We start from the raw sequence: 17,719 nt of genomic DNA, 5'->3' as shown, positions 1-17,719 counted from the left end.
CCTTCTACGGTCTGGGCGCCTGGGCGCCGAGGCTGCGGTTTGGGCAGCCAGGTCCGGGACCCTGTTCCGGGCTCGCAGGGGTGGGTCTACGCCTTGGAGAAGTGGTGGGTAGCGTGCAACAGCTCCGCCTTTTCCTTTTCACATCCTCAAGAGTGAGGCCACCTTCACGCAGCTCCAGGTCTGCCAGGGCTGGGCCTGGGCCGGCGCTGGGCCCGGGCCTGGAGACGGCCATATCGCCCTGCTCAGCGGGCGACCTCTCCTATTATCTTTAGTTCTTTGCTGTGACCTGCGATAGGACATTTGTACCCTCCGTTGAAGCCCTTGCTTCCTATTCCTAGGAGATAATTGAAACAAGCAGAAGAGAACTTCCATCAGTACCCATCACCTCATCCACCCTCCAATCCATCTGTTCCCTTGTGCTCCCTCATCCTTCATGTTAGTCTCAGTTTATTTATTTTTAAAAATTATTTTTTATTTCAGAGAGGAAAGGAGAGGGAGAGAGAGAGACAGAAACATCAACGATGGGAGAGAATCACTGATGGGCTGCCTCCTGCACGCTCCCTTACTGGGCCTCGAGCCAGCAACCGGGACATGTCCCCTGAACTGCGTATTGATATATCTAAATGGGGACAAAGTATCTCTTCTTGGATATCTAATATGTTTTATATTTAACATGCCCCAAATAATTCTCCTGCCCTAAAACCTGCTTTACTTTCAGTCTCCTGTATCTCAATTAATGACAACTTCAATATTTTAGTAAGATTAGATTTTGCAAACATTTTCTAGGCAAGTTCTTACCAAAAGTATTCATTCCTTTTTAGGATGCCATTGGTTGATATGTAGAAGGATACAAAACTCTTGACTTGTGCTCAAACTTTTAAAAATATTTCTACTTCAGCTGGGCATATGTTTCTTCAGTTTGTTGATTTTCTTTTGAGGTGGTTATAATTCTCAGGTGTCTAGTTATTTTTGCCTCTAAGCTTAAGTTCCACTGGGAATATCAGCTACTCTATTTTGGTAATGTGCATTTAAAACGTGTTTTTGTTTGTTTGCTTTGGGTGTTTTTGAATTAATTGTATTGTGATCAGAAAAGGTGAACTATTTCATATCCTATATAATAAAGAGCTAATATGCTAATTGAACGACTTTCTGGAACCACCTTCCAGAAGAACCAGTGGGGTGGGGGGTGGGGGGGTGGGGGGGATTTGCGAAAGCTGAGCCTCTTGCACGAATTTCCTGCATGGGGCCTCTAGTATAGTATATTCTTTGAACTTTATAGGTTCTTGCTTTATGGCCTTCCTTATATGTGGTCAGTTTTTGTAATATCTCAACATGGAATTGAGAAGAATACATATTCTCTAATTGTTGGGGGAAGGGTTCTATAACTGTTAGATCAAGCTTGTTAAGATATTGCTCAAATCTTCTGTAACTTTACTATTATTTGAGTGTTTGATTTTTTTTCGATAACTGAGAAAGGTGGGTTAAAACATTTCACTATGTCAAATTTATTAATTCAGTCAATTTTTGCTTGGTATACTTTCAAGATAGATTATTAGTTGCATACAAATATAGAATTGTTATACCTTCTCAAGGATTGAAACTTTTATCACTAGACAGTGACCTCCATTATCCTATCTAATAAAGAGGGAATATGCAAATTGACTGTCATGGCATCACAAAGATGGCGGTGCCCAGTCCCCTCAGTCCCACCAGTCCTTTCAGCCCAGCCGGGGGGGGGGGGGGGGGGAGCAGCAGGTGTGTGGTGCGGCCAGACCCGCCCTCAGCCCCCCAGCTGCCCAGGGTGGGCCCGAGGCACAGGCAAGCCTCGGATGGTGGCTGCCCAGCTGCCCAGATCTGCCCAAGGCTCAGGTAACCAGGGCCGGCTGAGGCTTGCGCTGCAGGCAGTGGCAGCAGCAGAGGTGTGATGGGGGTGTCGCCTCCTGCCCCTGAGGGCTCCTGGACTGTGAGAGGGGGCAGGCTGGGCTGAGGGACCCCCCTCCAGTGCATGAATTTTCATGCACCGGGCCTCTAGTGTATAATAATGTTTTCTGTTAAATTATATTTTGTACTAGTGGCCGGGTGCACAGTTTTTTGCACATTGAAAGGAAAATAATTAGAAGAAATATTTTAATATTGCTAATTGCCCTTTTTCTGTAATGGACACTGGTTGCTACCTGTGGGGTGATTGGGGGCAATCAGGCCCCACTCACACCTGCCTTGGCCTGGTGCTGCCTGCTTACCTGCTCCACTATCCCACCATGGTCCCACTCTCATTGGGGCCCATCGGGGCCGGCAGTGCCTCTACTGCTGCCCACTGCCAGCGCCAGGTTGCTGGCGCTCGCCATGTTCCGGTGCCACCCCCTGGTGGTCAGCACATGTCATAGCGAGTGGTTGAACTCCCAGTTGAGGGGACAATTTGCATATTAGGCTTTTATTATATAGGATGATATAGTAGAGCTATCAATTCTGTCAGTTAATGTAGGCATGGTATATCTCTTCTCAATCTTTTGTAGTCTATGTCATATTTTAGGTGAAGACAGCTGATGATAAAAACTCTTAGTATTTATCTGAAAGTATATACAGTATGAAATATGGGTTGGGTTTATTTTGTATGTTTGTTTTTGTATATAGATGTCTAATTGCTTTAGCACCATTTGTTGAAAAGGATATCTTTTCTCTTTGACAGCTTTGTTACAAATTAATTGATCATATATTGATCATATATGTCAGGGTCTGTTATGTCTCTATTCTGTTCCACTCATCTGTATGTCTATCCTTTCACTAAGATGTAACAAACTATTTTGATTATTAAGCTTTATATTAAATTTTGAAATATGGTAGTGTGGGTCCTCCAACTTTGTTCTTCTGTTTCAAAATTGTTTTGGTTAATTGGATTCCCTTTGCCTTTCTATATAAATTTTAGGATTAATTTATCAATATCTGAAAAAAAACACCTAGTAGGATTTTGTTTGGATTGTATTGAATCTATAGGTGAATTTGGGAAGAATTGACATCTTAACATAATGAGTCTTTCAATCCTTTAACTCATTTAAAAAGTACCATTTAAAATAGCATAAATGAAAAAATTAGACCTAAATTAAAGTATGTGCCAGAGTTGTATACTGTAAACTACAAAACAGTGAAGAGAGAAATCAAAGAAGATATGATTGATTGGAGAGATATACCAGTTATTTTAACAGAGATAATTTAATATGAAAAATTGTTAACCAGATATAAATTTGTTGAGTAGGTTTCTGAAAACAGACCAACACAAGGGACCCTCAAGTGTTAGAGAGGCAGGAAGTGTAGATACCATTCCTAAAGCTGGGAGAGCCTCATGAAGCTGAAATGCAGACCTTTAGGGAGGGGTACTGCTCATCTGGGGCTGGTGTTAGCAAGCTGAGAGGAAGAGTCTATGTGTCTGGGATCCAGCTCCCTGAGGAGGGGTCCCCGCTGGCTGTGCTGGTATCTCTGAGGGTATGAAATGAGGCTTGTTCTGCTAGAGTTGAATTTAGCTGCTGCCATGGGAAAGCAAGCACTCCTGCTTAGGTGAAGAAGATATTCACGGAAATAGGAAGCAGACAGGAAGTCAACAGGAGAAAGTCTTTTCCTCCTCCATCCTTGCACTCTGCCTCTGACACCTCCTATTTGCAGAGGGAACCATCTGGTAAGGCAGAAGTGTGGTTTTAGGGAGTCTCGGCCAATAGCTTCACAGAGCAAAGTATAGAAACTTTAGCTTAATAACTGGAATAATCAGAGAGCAAAGAAATGAGCTACTAGAGTATTTATAGTACAAAAATCATGATTTTTGCAGCAATTGAACTACTGACATCAATAGTAAATAAAATCAAGTTTTATATAACAACCCAAAATAGAAAAGACTCAAGGGAGAAACCATGCATGAGAGGATTAAGGGCAATTCAGTAAATTTAGAACTGTATACAAATCACAAAAGTGGAGACATGGCACAAATGCAAAGCCTTCCACAAAATTAATAGTAAGATAGTTGTAGATAGTAAGATCAGATTTTGCAAACATTTTCTAGGCAAGTTCTCACCAAAAGTATTCATTCATTTTTAGAATGCCATTGGTTGATATGTACAAGCATACAAAATTCTTGGTTTGTGCTCAAACTTTTTAAAATACTGTGTTTTGGCAGTAAATTCTCAAACCTATATAGTTTTGATCTAGGATATTTGGTTCATTTAGAAATTTCCATCTTTTTAATAAGGTGTGTTTAATTGTGATTGTTAGACTTTAATCCTTATCTTCCTCTAACCTGGCCATTATAGATAGAGCTGCTGTGAACATCCTTGGACAAGTGTTTTTGTTGAAATATGTCTTCTTTTATTTTCATTGATTTTATATTCTCTATCTGATAATTTTAATATCTGAGTCATTTGGAATCTTTGCTTTCTTTTTTTTTGTTCATCTTTCCTGGTGGGTTGCTTTTGTGTTTTTGGTAAATTTTGATTTGATCATATTTTGCTGACTTTGGGAATCTTGAGGGGTTTGAACAATTTTACATTTGTATCTGTCTGGTACCTAGGGTGATTTTGACTGAGTGGCACTTGAAATTAATTTTCCCTTTGGTGTTTCCTCCACATAGACACTGTATGTTCAGACTCCTCCTATGGGAGGGAAGGCTTATGCTTATAAATTCCCAAGTCTTTTTTTTGTCAACCTTAAGCTGGGCCTGAGACACACAAATTTGCCTGTCAGCTCCCATGTTGACATGTTCCTCTAGTTCACCCCTTTCCAAGGGTGTAGCCCTTCAAAGATCATGGATTCAGAAGATGTCTCACTTTCAGCCTCCACAGTGCTTGCTCTTGGATCTTCCATGGGACTCTTAAAACACGGCTTCGAGGTTCTGGACAGAAGCCAGGGCAGCCTGAGGCTCTCTCATCAATCTCCTTTCAGTTCCCCCTTCGTTTTTTTGACCTTGAGGATTCCCTTCCTTTCCTATGAGCTTAGGTATACATTAAAATATATTTATTATGTCCATTTCACTTGTAGATATTTATAGCATGAACTCCACTTCCCTGCCTCCTAGTTGCTACTCCGCAGTATCTGGTCATCTTTTTAGCTGAAGCACAAGTCCTCAAAATACTTTCTCACAGACCGTGTTCTGCCTTTCTGTAGAGGGTATATATCATGTTTTCCATTTTCCATATTCCAATTTTTGAAGTGAGCAGCAGGTTTGCTTACTTATCATAAAATCCTGCATTGTCACAGGTTTCTTTGGGTAGATTTTTAGCATTTACGTCTTTTTGTCTATTTTGGATCAGATGTGGCAGAGCTGTGTACTACCTACCCTACCCTAGACAGCTAGTTTTGTGTAAAAATGTTTTCCTGCTTCTCCTGTTCCTTGGTGGTGCCTAGTGAGTTCTGAGGTGTCATATCCCTTCCTTACTCAAGCTAACGTTTGCTGGTTTCCTTTTGTGATGTGTGCAGACTTTTCCAGAACTGTGCACTGCCAGGGCCATTCTCTGCCTCTGCCCTTGACCTGGCCCAGTGGGCGTTACTCCTGGCTAAGTCCTGATGCTGGGGTGTTAAGGAAGGAGCACTTGCCTTAGGACCAGAAGACCTGTGTTTGTAGATAAATGTTAACTTCTCTGTGGTTGAGTCTTCTTTTCAGAAAATGGGGTTGTGACCACTTGCTTTATCTGCCTCATAAAGTTGAGTGAGAACCAAATGAGACAATAAATGCAAAAGTGCTTTAGAGACTGGCAAGCTCTCTCTTTACAGGTCTCATCATGGGAAAGGAAAAGACAGTCACTTTGTGTTTCTCAGGGAATAGCTAATTCACCCACTATCACTTAACTCTAACCACCTCTCAGCCCGATTTGTCCTCCTGACTGGGGAAGCCAAAGGCAGCTCTGGCTGGATGTTGCCTGGGAGTAGAACAAAAGGGGGAAGTTGTTGAGAGCCTGGAGTGATCTCTATGACCACTGGGTGTCACTCTTGGCCCTAAAATAATGTATTATCATCTCCTATCCTGTAAATTTTCCTCTTCCTGTCTGTCCCCTTTGGTTCTGGGCATTGAGCATGGCAAGGCTCAAATGTGTCGTATATTTCCAGTATGTGTTCCTTACAGTTTTTAAATTCCTGGCATCAACATGTCGAGCCCTCACCACCACATTTAGGTCTTTGCTTTCAGGTAAAGAGTGTCAATTCCAATTTATTTTTAATTTTTACCTACAACGCATGATCAAAAAGGTATACCTATGACTAAAATGTTCATAAATTAGATTTCAATGCTAAAAATTACTAAATTTTTATAAGTCAACACATTATACTATTTTCTTCCTCAGGTTATTGCTGTTAAAAACATGTTAAAAGTCTGCTGCCTCAGTGCTAAGTATTGTAAAGGCAGGACGAGCGAGGGAAACCTCTGATTTTACCTCCATCGAGGTCTTCCAGATGAACAAAGCCAAAGGACTCTCTAGTTTAGCTTTTATCTTTCTGGAGCTCTCTGTTGATTACTCTCCCCCTTTAAAAACTCTCCCTCAACTATTGTTCACAATTTTCTCCTTAAATACTTTCTGATTTTCTAGTTGTTTCTTCTTAGCTGTCTTTCTGGGCTTCTCTTCCTTCTCCCTGTTTCGGGAGCGGGGGAGGGAGGAGGGAGGTGTGTGTGTGGACTGTCTTTGACTTTTGTTTTCTACTTTATCCAGTCTCCCCATCCACTCTTTGGTTTCAAAGGCAGACTTCTGACTATTTCATCTCCACCTGGGTGTCTTGAAGGACATTACTTTAAAAAGTAGCTTTACTGGAGCCCTGGCCAGTAGTTAGGGTGTTGGTCTATGTGGGTTCAATTCCCAGTCACATACCTGGGTTGCAAGTTCGATACCCAGCCCAATTTGGGGCCCATGTGGGAGACAACCAGTCAATATTAATATATATATCTCTCTCTCTTCCATCTCTCTAGAAATCAATTGAAAAAATATTCTTAGGTGAGGATTAACAAAAACAGTAGCTTTAATTGAGTAATTTTTATACACTAAAATTCATTCATTCTAGGCGTATAGTTTCATGAATTTCAGTGACTGCCACCTCAATGAAGATGGTCTTAGAAAAGTGTACTATTTCCCATTCTGTAAAATTTCTTTTCACATTTTAGTCTTGGTTCTCAGTATCCCTCCACCCTAAAAAGTTTCCCTTTAGCCCTTTGCAGTGGCCATCTGCCCTGACCATTAGCTCCTGACAACCACTGCTCTGCTTTCTGTCACTATGTTGCTTTGCCTGCTCAAGAAATTATGAAAATAGAATCAAATGGTATATAGTCTTTTGTGTTTGATATCTTTCACTTAACCTAATCATCACTTGTGACATGTGCGAAAACCAAGCTCATCTCTTGTTCTAAGCTGCTCTTGTGATAGCTGCTCTATACATCCTGATAGCAAAGCCAGAAACCTGGGTCTCATCCTACTGAGGCCCCCTCCTCTCCATCACCTCTTCCCCCAACCCCATCAGGAAGTTCTAGAGCTTCTTTCTCTTCTATATCTCTGAGTGCACCCTTCCCTTTATTTTCAAGGTTGCTGACTTAATTGAGCTTTCATTTATTTACTTCTTTCCTCTCCTAACTGGTCATCATGCCTCCCGCCAGGATCTTTCAATCTGCTCATCTCGCAACCATCAGTGTGAACTTCTAAAACAGAAATCATATTTTACCACCTTCTTACTTCATTGGCTTCCCATGGCTTCTTAGCTTAGCAAATGCCACCCTCCATGCTTTGATATATTTCTGCCTAAATCTCTATATTTTACTTTCCAGTACTTTCTCAAATGAAGCCTGTGCTCAGCTGTTACTTGTGATTTTCTTACAAGGGCCATGCTCGCTCATGCCTTCATGCCTTTGCACCTGCTGTTCCCTTGACTTGGGATGTTCTTTTCTTCTTCACCTAGCTAAGTGGAACTCATTCTTTAAGGGCTAACACTTAGGACTCTTTTTCTGCAGTGTCTTCCCTAGCCACAGCCCTGTCCTGGGTAAGGTGTTTCTCCAAAGTGTCCTCTCCACTATCACATTTATCATAAGTCATATCAGATTGTAGCAGTTTATTTGTTAAGTTAGTAATCTATCTCTCCCACTAGACTCTGTGTTCCTTGAGGGTTTTTATTCTGTTTGACTTTGTATCCTCTGTTCATAGAACAGGGCCAGGCACACAATCTAACGAATGTATGCTGAATGGTTAAGGGAGAATAGAGAGATCTAGAATTTCATGAGGAGTTAGAGGTGACGATCAGAAAGACCGGTGTGGAAAACAAATACCCCGTTTTATCTGGCCCATATCATAGGTAAATCTGCCTGTTGTGAAAGGAGAAGAAGAATAGGGTGGGAATCCTGGAGGAGAATCCAAGGGGACTGAGTATGGGAAAGCACATTCAAATGTCTGGATCTCAGGTTCTGGCAGTGAAAGGTCTGAGGAGAGGAGTCAACTTTTTCATGTATAAATAAATAGGTTAAAAAAGATTTTAAGTGAGGAAACGTTAAGAGGAAAAAAGAGCCTAAACTATGGCAAAAGTGAAACTGAGAGAAGTATACATTTAAAAATTTCTGCATGAGAGTAACACTATGGAGTCCCAGTGTCCTTTTGACAACCTCACACAAGTGGATAGGTCACAAATGTATTTTCTTACTGTGAATAGTGTTTCTCAGTTTTCACATTACTTTTTCAAGCATTGTCTCATTAAATCTGTACACTAACCCCCGGAAGGTAGAGTTGATGTGATGAATCCCATTGAACCAATGAGGAAAGGGAGGCTTACTCATGCCACAGAACTGGAACTTTCTTTTATAGCTTCTGTTTCTAAGCTGAGACTTTCAGCTGAGTTGCCAATATCAGGTGTGTTTAGAAATGATGTGCCTGAGAAGACCTGTGGCTATTTGCAAAGTCCAATGAGACAAGAGAGACCTGACAAAGAATGTCGAGAGGCGGAAGCTACTGTAGGTTGGAGAGCAATCTTTGAGTCAATGAAATGTTAGAACAATTTAATACCAGATTAAGAGGAGAACTGCGAGTTCCCTAAAGTCTTAATGTCTTCCAGTCGCACATCTGGGGCAATTGGCCAAGGAAACTTTTGATTAGCTGAGCTTTATGAGATGAAACATTTCCTGTGACAGTGCTTTTTATCTTTTTAATGAAAGAGAGAAGAAATGATTCTCAAAGGGGTGAGGGATAGTATAAAAGGAGGAATTTTTTCTTTCCCCTGTTTAATAGATGTTATGTTAAATCATGTTGAATATTTATACTAGGAAAATAATTAGAAGGTGACCAATGGGGCGTGACTGGGTGAGATGGGCCAGACACACTCTGGAGGGAGCCTCCCAGAGTCTCTCCCCAGCTAACCGCACCTGGGGTGGCGCCACGGCGGAGTGATCAGGATCCCTCTTGTAGGTGGGGTCCCTCGGCTAGGCCAAAACAAGCTCTCTGACATCCCCCGAGGGGTAGTTGCTGTCATACAGGGTGTGGGATGCAAATGCAAGTGTGCAGTAAACCAGATTCGGGCCAACAGTGCCCCAGCAACAATATAGCCCACGGCCGAAGGTGGAATCGCACGGCCCGCAAGGAATTGGGCTCCCTCCTCTTTGGTTTCAGGGTGGGTCACCTGAGAACCACCGCTGCCAAGTAACTGCAGCTCGGCAGCTCCTGTGTTGAGTGTCTGCCCCCTGGTAGTCAGGGCACATTATAGCAACTGGTCAGATGGGCAGAGGGACACATAGCATATTAGCCTTTTATGTATATAGATTATGAACCTATCACAATATGAAACAGGAAAGTTTTTGTTTTGAGTGGAAGATCAGCTTTTTCTTACTCTATAAAGCCTAGAGGTTAAGAGCACAGGCCCTGGACTTACACTGGATTCAAATCTTGGCTGTACCATTTAAAAGCTAGGACCTTGGGCAATTTGTTTAATCATCCTGTGTCTTAGGTCTGTTCCTACCTCATGGGCTTACTTAAGTATTAACTGATATCAATAGAAAGCACTTAGCTTATTATTCGTAATGATAAGGTAGTAATAACAGCTTATATTTGCATGTAGCTGGTTTCAACTTTTTAACAGTCCTTCCATTTCATTCTTATAACAACCCTATGAAATAGGCAGTATGGGAATTATTGTTGCTCTTTTGACAGAGGAGGAAACTGCAGCCAAGAAAGGTTAGGTGATTTGTGAAAGGTCATAGTACTAATAAAGGACAGTCTCCTGGATACCAGCTCAGGCTCTTAACAGAAATGGTGGGATTGGGAATTATTGCTGGGGAGTGAAAAATTTGGCATGGTGGGGATCTTATTCCCTCCTATTCTTCCTGGTCTGGAGTTTGCTCTAGATATTAAATAAGGGTCTGAACATCATCTGAGGCTCTACAAATTAGATTGTTGGGTGTCAAATCCTACTCGCTAATTTTAGAAATGAAACATTTTTTCTTTTCATTGATTTCTTCTTGGGGTTGTTTTGTATACATTTTTATTCTCAAGTTTTAACTGAGTAGAGCTGGAGTCCAGTCTAGTATTTCAGTACATACCAGGAAATGCACTAAGTGATTTCATATATTTTTTCTTATTTAACCCACCAAACAACCCTATATATTATGGCAAATTGTCTCCATTATACAAAAATGGAAGTAGAAGAACCAAGATGGCGTCATAGGTAAACACCTATACTTGCTGCCTCTCACAACCACATTAAAATTACAACTAAAAGGCAGAACAACTACCACCCAGAACCACGGGAAAGCTGGCTGACTGAAGTTCCACAACTAGAGAGGCGAAGAAAGCGCATTGAGACTGGTAAGAGGTGCAGAGGCACGGAAAGTGCTGGCACCTGGATGTGCTGCTCTTTTAATCCGGAGGGAGATATAAGCTCCCGCTTGCTCTGAACTCCAGTTCCGGGCGAGACTCTGGGGGACCACGACACATATGGGGAGAAACTGGACTGTCTGGCATCAGGACAGGAACATGAGGGCGGCTTTCTCTCAGAGGTGCTCGCAGCGATCCTTATTCCTGCACAGGGGCACGGGACGCAGAGACCTGGGACTTCTCCAGTGCAGGGCTGACTGGCAGCCATTGCTGTTTGCTCTGCCCTGGGGATTCCCAGAGACCCCGCCCCACCCAATTTACAACCCCGCCCAAGCTGTGCGCATTGGCTTTTGCATATGAATGGCCTGTCCTTTCTCCACCTAAAATCTGTCAAACTGCAGCTGGGTCAGAGAGGCCCAGAGCTTCCAAAAGAAGGCCCAAGGCCCGGCAGCAGGCCTTGCTTCACAGCTAGGCCTCATCTGGGCACTTCCAAACCCCATACAAAGAGGAGGAATCTTCAGATCTCTCTGTAGCTCCTGCTGGGTGGCCCCAGACAGTGGCTGACCTTGCACCTCCTTGGAGATCCAAGAGCCAGTGTACCCAGTGGTCAGTGTGAGACCATCCAGATTACAACTCTTCACATCCATAAGAGATACACTCAGGGAAGCAAGTCCTACCCTATAAGGGTGTCTCCTGCGCAACAGATCTTCCAGTGTAGACAAAGCTGGTCCTCACAGCCAATTGGTCTGGAGGTCAATTCCTCCCAGTGATATCAACAGCAATCAAGGGTTAACTACAACAAGACTGTGCACACAGCCCACAAAGGGGTGCACCAAGAGTGTCCACCTCAGGTAATTAGGGAGGCTGAGCCACTGGGCTCTATAGGACACCTACCACACAAGGCCACTCAATCAACACAGGAAAGCGGCCAAAATGCGGAGACAAAGAAACAAGTCACAAATGAAAGAAATGGAGGAAAGCAAATGACTGGATATAGAGTTCAAAACCACGGTTATAAGGTTACTCAAGAATCTTCTAGAAACCTCCGAGAAATATAGTGAGACCCTCAAGGATATGAAAAAGGACCAATTAGAAATTAAGCATACACTGACTGAAATAAAGAATAATATACAGAGATCCAGCAGCAGACTAGAGGATCCCAAGAATCAACTCAAAGATTTGAAATATGAAGAAGCAAAACACACCCAACTGGAAAAACAAAAAGAAAAAAGAATCCAAAAATATGAAGATAGTGTAAGGAGCCTCTGGGACAACTTCAAGTGTACCAACACCCGGATTATAGGGGTGCCAGAAGAGAGAGAGCAAGATATTGAATACCTATTTGAAGAAATAATGCCAGAAAACTTCTACCTGGTGAAAGAAATAGACTTACAAGTCCAGGAAGCGCAGAGAACCCCAAACAAAAGGAATCCAAAGAGGACCACACATCATAATTAAAATGCCAAGGGCAAAAGACAAAGAGAGAATCTTAAAAGCAGCAAGAGAAAAATAGTAGGGAGTACCCATACGACTGTCAGCTGATTTCTCAACAGAAACTATGCAGGGCAGAAGGGAGTGGCAAGAAATATACAAAGTGATAAATAGCAAGAACCTACAACCAAGATTACTCTACCCAGCAAAGCTATCATTTAGAATTGAAGGTCAGATAAAGAGCTTCACAGACAAGAAAAAGCTAAAGGAGTTCATCACCACCAAACCAGTATTATATGAAATGCTGAAGTGTATTCTCTAAGAAGAGGAAGAAGAAGAAAAAGGTAAAGATAAAAAACAAACCACAAATACATATCTATCAATAAGTGAATCTAAAAATCAAATGAATAAAAAACCTGATGAACAGAACAAACTGGTGAATGTAATAGAATCAGGGACATGGAAAGGGAGCAGACTAACAATTCTCAGGGGGGAAGGGGATGTGTGGAGTGTGGGAAGAGATTGGACAAAGAGCTTACACCTTTGGATGAGGTTGGGGACAGGGGGATGGCCTGGAGTGGGGTGGGAACTGGGTGGAGGGGAGCTATGGGGTGGAGAAAAGAGGAACATCTGTAATAATCTTAACAATAAAGATTAAAAAATAAAAGGAAGTAGAAGCTCACAGATATTGAGTAATGTACTCAAACCTATTAAGGACCATCACAAGAAATTACAGGTACGTCTCTCTTTAATAATAACGAAATATTAGCAAATTGGTCCAGAAATATATAGAAAATATATTATATCATGAACAAATTGGATTTAAATAGGAAATTAAGTTGGTTTAACATTCAGAAATTAGCCAATGCAATTTTTACCAAATTAACACAATAATGGAGAAAAGTCATATGATCAGCTCAGTAGATGAAGTACAGCTTTTGATAAGGGTTTATATCCATTCATGATTTAAGACACACACACACACACACACACACACACACACACACACACACCCCTCTCAGCTACCTAGGAATAAAAGGAAACTTTTTTATTCAGATAACAAGAATTTGCAAAAATTAATAAAAATTAATAGTAAACATGTGAAATTTTGAAAAATTTCCTGATAAAATCAGGAAGGAGACCAATGATACTCCTAATGCCACTTCTCTCTAACTTTGTAATGGAAATCCTAACCGGGAAATAAGTCAAGGGGGGAAAAAAGGCAAAATGAATGGAAAGAAAGAAATAAAACTCTCATTATTTGCAGATGACACAACTGTAAACTCAAAAAGTTCATAAGATTCCATAGATATGTGATTCCAAAATTAGGTAAAATCGGTAAGGTCATTGGATACAAGGTCTGTGGTCAATAGAAACAAACAATTAGAACATGGAAATTAAAAATACTATTTGGAATAATATAAAAAACATCAAATATATATTATGTATAAGTTTAAAGAAAGACATGCAAAACCATTATGCTTGATCTACCTCTTCAGTATGTAGAATTTCATTTAATATCACTGTTTTCACTGAGGTACCTGACCCTTGTTTTCTGGTAAGTCTGGTGTGCTCAAGAGAGAGCCTCTCCAGTTCTGTTACACTAATGGTAATACCTTCAGTTTTCTTCCAAAGTAAGGAGGTGTAGTCACTTGGTTACCTAAGAGTGGGGCTGGTAGCTGCTTTCAGTCCTCTCCTTTTCAGCCCTATCCTTTACCTCACATGCTTGAGTTTTCTGATTTTTCCAAATCAGAGCTTTTCTGTGTTTCTGAGGTGCAGATTGGCTTGCTTCTTGATAACTTCTCTCTCTTCATGTTTAGTTTTTAGCTCTCTCTGTATTATTAAGTTGGCTATCACTCCTATTTTCCAAAGTCTTGTTGATATTATTGTCTGCTTTATCCTCTCTCTCTCCTTTTTGTCCTTATGGAGTCACACTTCAAAAAAAAATTCTTTAATTGTCATTTTACTAGGGTTGAAGGAATGCATGAGCTTAGTATGCCATGTTTAACCAGAAGTTCCACATGAAGTTATAAAAAGCAAAATTACTAGGCAGTGTTTGTTATGTTTGATTCTTATACAAGCCACTGAGTACCTACTGCCTAATTCCCTGCCACAGTTCTTTTGGCTGCTCTCTCCCAGGCATTTTGAGTTTGTTGCTGCTGGACCAGGTGGTCTCTGGGGCTGAAGCCAGCCTTGAAAGCCTGTCTTGACATTGTGTCCCAGATGATGTCCTAAGCCACAAGGACCCGGAGTTGACTGACAGGAAGGAGACTGCAATCCCTGAGTCCTCAATCCCCCACTTTATGCATGAGATGGTCTTTGGGGACTTGAAAGAACACAGAGTAACTTGAGCAATGCCATTAATTAAAGCATATGCTAATTGATTAGATAATCCCTAGGTAGCTTAACTTTAGGAAGTGAAGGGATAAAGGAAATGGGAATAGAGACAGAAATCTAGATAGAAAATGCTCTTCTCTTAAGCTCATCCCAACTCCAAGTACCTGATAAAAAAAGGTTTTCTTACCCTGTTACTTGCTGAGTGAATGGCTCTCCTCCCTACACTCTCCTTGCCTTTCTTCTACCCTCAAACAAAAGTAAAGAATCAGTTGCATTAACAGGTGGTCCAACCTTGTCTTTTAGAGGTTGTGGAGTGCAGTGAGCAAGTGTGGGGATATCTGCATTCAAATTATACTTCCACCACTTATTAGCTCTATGACTGTGGGCAAGTTACTTTACCTTGCTGTGCCTCAGTTTTCTTATCTTTAAACTGGGCCAGTAATAATGCCCACCTCATATGTTTTTTTGTGAGAATTAAACATATTAGTATATAATATTACTTAGAACTAAGCACTCTATGCACATTAGCTGTTATTATTGTATGTGCTCTTCTCTGCAAATGAAGTTGAAAGACAGTCATTATACTCAATAGCTCCCCATATGCATGAATAGGCAAGATAGACTAGCATTTGAGAGCATAGGATGCTATGAGGGCAAAGAGGGACAGTCACTAAGTCAGTGGAGATTGGTGAGTGGTGGTTGTGGGAGGGGAGTGTGGAGGGTACATTTGGGAAATTATCCCAGAGCAGGTAGTGATCCTTGTGTTGAATCACAGAGGGAAGAGTCTGTGTTGGCCATTACCAGAATGTAAGTACTTAGGGCAGGAACTTATCCCGAGTACCTAGAACAGTGCCTGACACATAGTAAGTGCTCAATAAATATTTGTTGAGTGAGTAAATGAGTGATAACTTTGAAGGGTGGCCTAGGGAAGTAGAGAATTCCAGACAGAAGAAACAGTGTATGAGAAAGCACAGTGTTCAGAGAGTACATGTGGGAAGTATAAGGGCATAGTATGGCGGTAGCTCTGGATCTGTGTCAGTAGATCAGAGAGGAGGCAGGCCCAGGACCAACAAAAATTCAGAAGATGCAATTCACAAGACACAAAACCAATGAACTCTTTTCAGTAGCATGTGGGCCCCAAATCCTCAATTTCGTAGACACAATGTATCAGTTGCATTAACAATCCAAAATAATATCAATCAAATGTACATTTTTATAATGCTTTCCATTCTACAAAGCAATGAAAAACTTTTACAATTATTATTTAAGAATCACAATACCTTGTGAATTTGGTGATATTCCCATTTTATAGATAGATACTTCACTGATTTTGTTGTTGCAGAAACATAAAGTCATAATATGCTGAGTAGTTTAAAAATAAACACCCCTGTAGTTATCACCTACGTTAAGCAATAGAAACTTTAACATTGAAGAACTGGGAGATAGTAAATTTTTCCAGTCTGGATGCCTGGTAAGCCAAATACTTTTGTTTTTGCTCTGTTGGTTATTTCTCTGACCACTAAACAACCTCATGTGCCTGTTTTACCTGTGTCTGTTCTAACATACAGAACAGAGTTAATGAGCTTGTTATTAATACTGGAAGGTTCCTATCCAGAGTCATAGAATTTCAGAGTAGAAAAGAAAAGAACCAGTATTTCTTAACTGAATTGTTGCAGAAGCCTCCTAATTTGTTTCCCTGCCATCACACTTTCCCTGTTCCACTTTCCACATGGATCAGACTTGGGTTCCCTAGAAGAAGAGCCTGAGCTGGGATTGGGATGCTGGTTTTTTGGGAGAGTGATGTATGGAGAGAGTGTTCTTGAGAGAAGGGGTATAAGGGAAGCAGGACATGGTGCGGGGGTGGAGGGATGGGGGCAGGGCGGTGTGCAAGGACATAGTCTCAGGTAGAGCCCAGCTTCAGCCTGATCCCATGTATTCTCTGGAGTGGAAATCACACCACACAGGTGGTCCAACCTTGAGGTAAAGAGGCAATCCTTTGTATCCTGTGTCAACCAGTCATTGGCTGTGGGTTCCCCAGGCTAGTGGAAACTGGGCTAAGGGCAATTCTTCAAAGTAGGTGGTAGCTGTGAGCATTAATAGCCATCCCTCCCAACACTGGAGGATGGGTGCTGTGCTGTGCTAGAAAAGACCATCTGGGCTGCACATCAGCTGCACATTATACTAGGTAAACCTAAAATACATATTTGATGCTGGCAGCTTGTAAATTCACTTGCCTAGGAGCATATATCTAGTGCTTTGCCGATATAGCCTGCCTGCATTCTGTAGGGTTTAGCCCAGCTTATATGATATTTGTTTGGTAATTTGCCCAAAGCTATATAGCTTACAGTTAATGAGATTTTTTGGGTGTAGCAAAAAAACCCCAAACATTTCTCACAGTTTATGCATGCTGGTGGTAAGACACTCTGGGACTGGCCTACTGGAACTGAGTAGTTACAGCCCAGACTCTTGAGGAGGGTAACCTGTTAATGTCCAAAAGACTCTCTAATGCAATGAGTTGAATGCAACAACTGGATCTCCAGAAAATGGCGTTCTTATAGTCAGGTGGATAATAGAATAATTCTGGAAAATGACACAAAAGGCCCAGGCATCATCCCAAACTCTGGTTCCGTGTTAACACAACTTATCTAAACGCTATTCACTAAAAGCCATGGGACTTGATATACTCTGTCTTGGTCAGGGTTGGTTCCAGGACTGTGTGGAGCTGGGCCTCAAAGACTTTATTGAATAGGACTGGGTGGAGGCAGGGACTAACGGGAACTAAACTTTGAAACAAATCTTTAGTAAAAGATAGTACTTTCAATTAAGAAGCTCAAGTGAAGATCTGGGTTCCAAGGGGATCTGTATTATTTTGTTACAAACTAGTTTTTGCTTCATTTTTTGAGAATTAAGCTTTTTTCTAAAGTTGTTGGATGGTTTGATGATCTTCATAGCAATTATAGATGCGATCTGGAAGCTGGTGCCAGATGAAAGGAGCTGTCCCTATGGTCTATATCCCCATGTGCTTTACTAACTGGCAAATATGGCACAGAGAACTTCAACCACAATGATTGCTCAGCCAAGTAGATCAAATCTCATTTCTAAAAGCTGTTTTCTTTCAGAGTTAATACGTTTGTTCCTGACTCATTCTGATC

The sequence above is a fragment of the Cnephaeus nilssonii genome (genome assembly GCF_951640355.1).
Source record: "Cnephaeus nilssonii genome assembly, chromosome: 15".
In the NCBI taxonomy this organism is placed as follows: Eukaryota; Metazoa; Chordata; class Mammalia; order Chiroptera; family Vespertilionidae; genus Cnephaeus; species Cnephaeus nilssonii.
Note: the sequence above shows the minus strand (reverse complement) of the source record.